Genomic DNA, 7,629 nt, shown 5'->3' with positions numbered 1-7,629 from the left:
GAATATATTACATTTCTATGCAAGGATAAAGGTTTGTTATTGTTTTTAAAATTATTATCCCAGCAGAAGCTATTCTCCTACAGTTCAAACTTCAAACTGTAATTAGAGACCATCATCTAGTATAATGGAACAGGTGAAGGTTTATTCCTTGCTGAAAGGAATTAAAAAGAATCAGAACATTTCAGCTGTGGAGCCTTCTTCATTTGACTTTTCTTTTCCTTTCAGCATGGAATAAATCTTTACCTGTTCCTTTGCAGCCCACACATGCTGACGCTGCTACCTACTCAAACTTCACATACTGTAGTATAATTTTATCATGTGCAAACTATGCTGTATCCACAATGATCCCTGTGCAACAACATTGTTGGCTGCTCAATTTAGCAATTGAGTGGTGTCTACTGAGGCCTAATAACCCTAGAAAAGTAAAATGTTACTGAAAGGGAAATTTTTATAGAAATTATACTCAATTGTTGGTAGATTAAATTAGCCACTTTTCTACATGTTTGTTCATGAAAAGCATATTAGAAAAGCAAATACGGTTCAGAGATGCAGCTATGAAAAACCTTTCTTTCATTAAATGTTCATGGATAATGTTTGTGACTTATGCTTGCATGGAAGGAATACCAATGTAATGCTTTTTTATACATTTTCATTAGAAACTTTATTCATAATTTATTTATATTTTTCCTCACAAAATATATGTAAATGCGTGCGCACACACACACACACACACAAATGTATATGAATGAGGGAGAAAGAATCACAGTGTAGTCTGTGTTTAATCTATCCTTTGTCACGTGTTTTTCTTTGGACCTACCATCTGTTCTGTGCAGCTCATTTGCAACAATGGTTGGTCTGCATCCTCTGTCTCTTGCAGCTTTTATTTTGCTATTTTTTTTCAGCAAATAGCAAAAGGCCATCCTGCAGAAGGCGAATTTATAATAAAAGTCCTTCATCTCCGCTAATGAATAAAAAGCCTTTGCCCAGAGTTTGTATTCTTCCAAAACATACTCTCTTCTGTTCATTATTTCTCATTCATAAGGTGCACAGCATATCCAGCTCCCACCTCCCTTCCCCCATTACTTGCTTTCAGGTTCGGCCTTTGCCTAATGGTGTACTGTAGGTACACATTGTGCTTCCCAAGACCTTACCACAATTCTCTTGGCTTTTGTTATTTTTTTTATGTGATTAGACACATGTAAAGTTGGCTTCCTATCCCTTAAGATCATCAGCTATTGTACTAATGCGGTTTTGTCATTTTAGTTGGCTCTCCTACTAGCATTACATGCAGATGTATCTGCTCTTCACCTTTTAAATTTGTGGAATTTTTTGTAGCGGCAAAATACACCAACACCTGGTAGACAGAAGTCTTATTTTTATGACAGCAATCCAACCTGATGGCCAAAAAATGTACATATAGCTATTAAGAAAGACACCCAAACTGCTTTTCAAACATACTGTAATAAACAAAAAGTAATGAAGATCTGTCCATAGAAATGACTAAATCTTTCTTTTTATTTACTTTGTAGAAAACAATGCTCATATTTTAAATTTGTACGATATATTTACTTCCTGAATTGGATAATATTTTATTCTTCTGAAATGCACAATGTCGTTGGCCGAAATTTTAGAACTTTACACAATAATGTTTTTCTTTTTTCAGTCTTGTTCAATGGAGTCTGACCTTTATTCACACCGTTGTTAAGTGGCTTTCTTGAGTCAAGCCTCTGAAATTCACTTACAAGAGACCTTTGCCCTTTTAAAGGCAATGCAGTTTAAAGGCCAGAAGCGCCTGTGTTTAGTCTTCTTAAACTAGCAGGTGGATAATTCTGACATCAGACCAAAGAGGTTGCAAACATGCTTGAGTTATGGGATCACTCTTTTCTTGAAAGAGAATATCCACTAATGAAATTACTGAAATACTGAAAAATTGTAGAGAATGAAGAGTTACATCTTGGTAAGAAATGTTAATACCCGTGTTCACTTCAGATTTGTGCACCTTGTCACTCATTTCTCCAGATGACACATTATGCACAATTGCATTAAAAAATTAGAGATTACATCCCCTCTACGACACCTTCATAAAATTGATATTAGGAGTTTGTCCTTCATGTTCCAACAATATTTTAGTCTTACTACATATTTTTTGTTCATGCAATATTATTATAAATCTGAGTGATCTTACTGTTATGAAAATAACTTGGCAAATACCATGATTCAAGGAAATTTACGTAACAAGCTTAAATATATTTATTGGAAATAATTCATGCAGGGGTTTTATTGATTGTAACTCGCACGCAAATATTAGCTGAATTATGATACATACACGAGTCATTCTGAAGACCGGAAGTTCGGAAGGTGGCACAGCTAAGCTATGCACATCGCCTACATACATACTGTAGGTTTAAATGACTCTCCATTAGGTCGAATAAATTAACTTTAATGAGGAGTTATATCTTTGACATTTAAATGAACATGGAAAAACTGTCTGGAATTACCATATTGTTTCCAGTCTCTCGATGTAAGTATTAGACACGCTCATGAAGATTTGTAATTTAGAATGCACAAGATTAAGCAATCAGATATTAAGATATCAGATATATCAGATATAGGTTATTGTTTCAGCCTTGTTTTGTGCTTTATGTTTTCATGTTATCACTGTCAAGCCTTTACATGGCTATTTGGTATTTACATGGTATTTAGCCTTTCAATGCTTTATTTTGTTATGTTTGCACCACTGTCAGTAAATGTTTTATAATTTTTGTGCACAAATATTTATAGGAGCCATTGTAGATGTTTTTTTTAAACATATGAATATACGTAACAAGTTGTTTAAGCAAGTTTTAAACCATTAAAACAGTGATGAGATTAAAATACTGAATGCTCACATTCATATTCACTTCAGTTCTAGCTCATAATTCATCTGTGGTTTGGATTACTTTGAAAGCAAGGTTTTTCAGCTGCTAGTCAGCAGAAAGTAAAAGCAACAGTTAACTACATTTAATTAAATCGTGTGGTGTGCTTGATAGAGAAATAGTGTTTCTTTATGTCTTGTGTAAAACATTATCATTTGTACGTGGTTTTGTGTTATAACATCATTCTGACCCTTTTACAGTTTTAGAATGTTCTGGTAGGTTATGCAAGTTAAAAGCCATTTGTTTTTGTTTCAAGAACTTTCTACATGACATTTATAATGTAATTTCATATGCAGTTTATTACATAATCTAACTCTTATAGTTTTAAATTATAAAAACCAAAAACTGTGTGGGCAGGACAAAACAGATAGGAGGTCCCAAGCTCTTCTAGAAGCTGGCTTAAGCTTTTAATTAACACAGAACCAGGGAGAAGCATGGTATTGTTGAAGATGCAATACCAAATGGATTGGTGATTTCTGCCATCATCAGGTTAGGCTTCATGAAAGTTAAGGTCAAACTTCAAGGCCTTGTGGTTGTAAAGAGAGTTTTGGCATACAGCTTTCCTGAGATCCTAGAAAGACTATTTAATGATTGCCATATTCTTTAATTTCTGGCTACTAAGCCAGTTTTTGGTTATGCTTTTATACAGCTAATAAAGGTTTCTTTATTGACTTTAAGTGTTGAATTGTCTCATCTGTCAATTCCTCATTCTAGTGCTGATTGAGCCAGAAAATTCCTGCATACTAATCTAAAAACACTCTTACCTTTGCCTAGCACAGTAGGTATCTTAAAATGAGCCTTGAGTGATGTTTGTATTAAATTAAACTTTGTATTTGTAATCAGATAAAACAAAGGCTTCTTGAATAGATGGAATTTTCATGATGTTCTTATCTGTTCTATTTTTATCTAAATATAATCTGTTGAGTTTTTTAAGTTAATTTATTCTCATAATCATAATTTTTCCACTCAAATGCTGCAGGATACAAGGATAACATAAGAGAATAATACTTTATATAATATTTATATATATATAAATAGAGCAAAAATTGTTTCAAAAGTCCTGGAAAACATTAATGTACGTGTTGTACAGTAAATACTATTTTCTTCAAAACTTTCAATATATCTTTTCATAACACTGAATCATGCAGTAAATATACAATAGTGAAAATACTTTTTTTAAGATTGTGAATTTTATAACTATCAAAGGTTTTCAGTTATCATTACACTTGTAACAATGTAATCCACATTGTATTCCCATTACTTAAATTATGCTTTTAATTAGACACTATATTACAGGAGAAAACAGCAACTGGATTATGGTTGGCTTCAGGTGAAGGCAACCAAAAGACCTTCTATTCTTCTATTCTGGCTTTTATTAGTTTTGTATTGATCAGTTTATCATAAGATGAGATAGTGAATTCCTGAGTAGATGAATGAGTGCATAGGTTGAGGTTTATGGCCCAGACGGCTCAAGTTAAAAAGTTCCGACCTTTGTCATGCCACTAGCTGACGGAGACCAGGATTCCTCAAGGAGTGGTACACAACTGGCAGAGCTTTGCCAGTATAGGACTGGGATTATGTGGGCAGGGCTTTGTTTAACTTTAACTTTATTGCCATATGTAACTGGTACATGTGCTGGTACAATAGAATTCTTACTTACAGAAAGTCTCTCGATTGTAAAAAGTGTAAAAACACAAAGTGCAGACAGTGCATTTAGACAATATACAAATAAACAGTAGACAATATGCAAGTAAATGTAACATGGCATGTAAACCTTGACTGCAGATGCACAATTAATAAATAAAATTACATTGAGGTAGAAGGTGTAGGTTTGGTCCGAGGTGCATGGCCAAGTGTGTTCTCCAACTGCACCGCTTGTGGGTAGAAGCTATTGAGGAATCTGGTGGTAAGTGTCCGTATGCTCTTATATCTCTTGCCTGACAGCAAGTTCCTGCCCAGTGCGGTGACTGTCCTCTGTGATGGCCAGAATTCTATCACAGCAGTGGTCCTCATAGAGCTGTTTAATCTCGGTGAGACCACAGACGATGATCTTCTGGGCTAGGATCATCGTTCTCCTCTCGAGAGAAGAGGTGTTGCCGTACCACACGGTGATTCCGTTGGTGAGGATGCTCTCGATGGTGCAGCGGTAGAAGTTTACCAACACAGGTACTGGCATCCCCAATCGCTTGTGGCACCTCAGGAAATAGAGATGTTGTTGAGCCTTCTTCAAGATAGTGTCTGTGTTCACAGTCCAAGTTAGGTCGTTAGTAATGTGAATTCCCAAAAACCTAAAGCTGGTGACTGTTTCCACTTCAGTTCCATCAATACTGAGTGGGCTGTGAATGTGCAGCCTTTGTCTCCGAAAGTCAACTATGGTCTCTTTACTTTACTCACGTTCAAGTCCAAGTCCACATCAGTTAAAGATGTCTGTGAACACTATGGTCAGCTGGCCAGCACACATCCTGAGGACGAAGGGTAGTATCAATTCAGCCCCTGCAGCCTTACGGATTGTTACCCTGCTCAGTTTTCTGCACGTCCTGCTCAGAGAGTTTCAGAACAAACTTGCCTTGTACACTTGGGGTCTTCTCAGTAGTGTCCGTGTTCAGAGCATCAAAGCAGGCATAGAAATGGTTCAACTCATCAGGCAGTGGCATGTTGTTCGTGTCAATCTCCCAGCTGCAGCCCTTGTAGCCTGTGATTGACTGTAATCCCTGCCACAGCCTCTGGGTGTCAGCACATTGCGTTTCAAGCCTCACTCCGTAGCTCCGTTTAGCATGTTTTATGGCTTTCTCCAATGCATACCGTGATTTCTTGTACAGCTCTTTATACCCCAATTTGATCTATCTAAACACAACGCTTGTTCTTTCTTGACACCTTGCAGGCTTGCAAACACATCAAAGAAGGACATATCACTCCTCCAGCTGGAGATAATTCATGATTCAGGTGTGGTGTAGCTTGCATTGTGTCACATGAGGCGTGGTTCTAAAGATGGGTGTTTCAGAGGATCACATCTAAGTGTCTCTCTCTCCTGATAATAGAAGTATTGAGTCAGAGTTAAAACAATAACAATTTCCTTAAAGAAATTGTAAATCTTGGGTCGAGAATTTCTAAAGGTTAACATTGCAGCTTACTTATAGATCAAATCCAGAAATAAATGAGATTCATGGTAGAGTACTGTTACATGAGAAAAAGTACACATCTCTGAATAATATTAGAATTTGAGCTCTGATTTGTAAAAACGTTTAGCTTTTTTTTGGGAACTGGTACAGGACTGATGACACACTGTGGGAAAGGGCAAAAGGCACAGTTCAGCTCTAAAATAGCAAACATTTTGTCATTTTCAGTACAGCCTGGGAATAAGGCTTAAGAACTTTTAAAGGTAAACAAACAACTTGGAAAAGCAATGCTTTTTAAATACCAAGAACATTCCAGGGGCTTGTCTGGACTATCCAAAAAATGTTTACATTTCTTCATCCTACAAACAGACAAATAATTATTACATCAAATATCTTAAGGAAATACTATCAGTACATTTTAGCAATAGGTCATTTAACACCCTATGTTTTGCTACAGAAACAATACATTTTTGGGAAGTTTAACTGTTTAGGATATTAAATGTATTTGAAAAGAAACAACTTTGCTCTTTTGTACATAAGAGCTGAAAGGCAGTTTCAGCCAGAACTCACATTGTTGTTTTTGGGTGGAATGATCATGTTGTTAAAGGCTGAACATTAGATCAAATATTTACTGTTCCAAGTACAGGTGCTTAACGTAACTGTGGACTCAACTTGCATGATAGTTGAACATCCATATCAGCATGATTTTATACTCCATCAGACTTTGCATTATGAAAGTCTTAAAATAAATGGTCATTTTCTTCTGTATAAATGCTAATTTGACTATACTAGGAGAGTAGCTCTTAAGAAATGTTGTGTCAATTTCCTCTGATTAAAATATACAGCTCTTTGTATCCTACTCAGTTGTTTAAATTAACTTCCAGTGTTAACTGCAGAAATTCCACCAAATATAATACTACACAAATAGGTAATTGTTTTGTATCTGCTCTTTACTGTTCCAAATACAGTATTGTATTTACTGTGAGGAATACTATTTTAAAGTTTTTATGCATATGTGTAATCCATGGTTTATACATATAAACATTGATTCCAAAAGAGTTCTATTTTACCACTGATAGAAACTTCAAGAATCTAAAGGCATCTAAAATATAGTATCTCAGAAAATCCAGCCTAGTCAATGAGATGATTTAAAGATTAAACTTAATATGTAAGTATGCAGGGTTTATTATTATAGCCCCTCTTTTTGGCTCTGTTTTGAAGATAAACAGAACAGTCTTTCCAAGAGGTAAACACACTTTCCTTGTTAACAGCCCAGGCGTACAGACACTTCTGTATCTGGGCAAGCAGGTAACATTTCTCAATGGGTCTTGTGTGTTCTCACCTTTTTCCTTTTCCTGGCATTAGAGCTGTTAATGACAAAAGAAGGAACACAGTTTTGAATGAATGGAGTAATATGTACACCATCTGGCTCCGGACCCCTCCCATTATCACTGAGTCACTCCTCAGGTAGCCACAGGGTGTTACTTGAGAATATGTTGACTGTTCCAAGGCCAAACAGTCATAAAATGTGTAAATTACCCCCCCCCCTTTTTTTAATGAGTGTAACTGAATGAACAAATAATAACTAATTCTCTGTT

The sequence above is a fragment of the Atractosteus spatula genome, chromosome 4 (genome assembly GCF_055471065.1).
Source record: "Atractosteus spatula isolate fAtrSpa1 chromosome 4, fAtrSpa1.hap1, whole genome shotgun sequence".
Taxonomy (NCBI): domain Eukaryota; kingdom Metazoa; phylum Chordata; class Actinopteri; order Semionotiformes; family Lepisosteidae; genus Atractosteus; species Atractosteus spatula.
Note: the sequence above shows the minus strand (reverse complement) of the source record.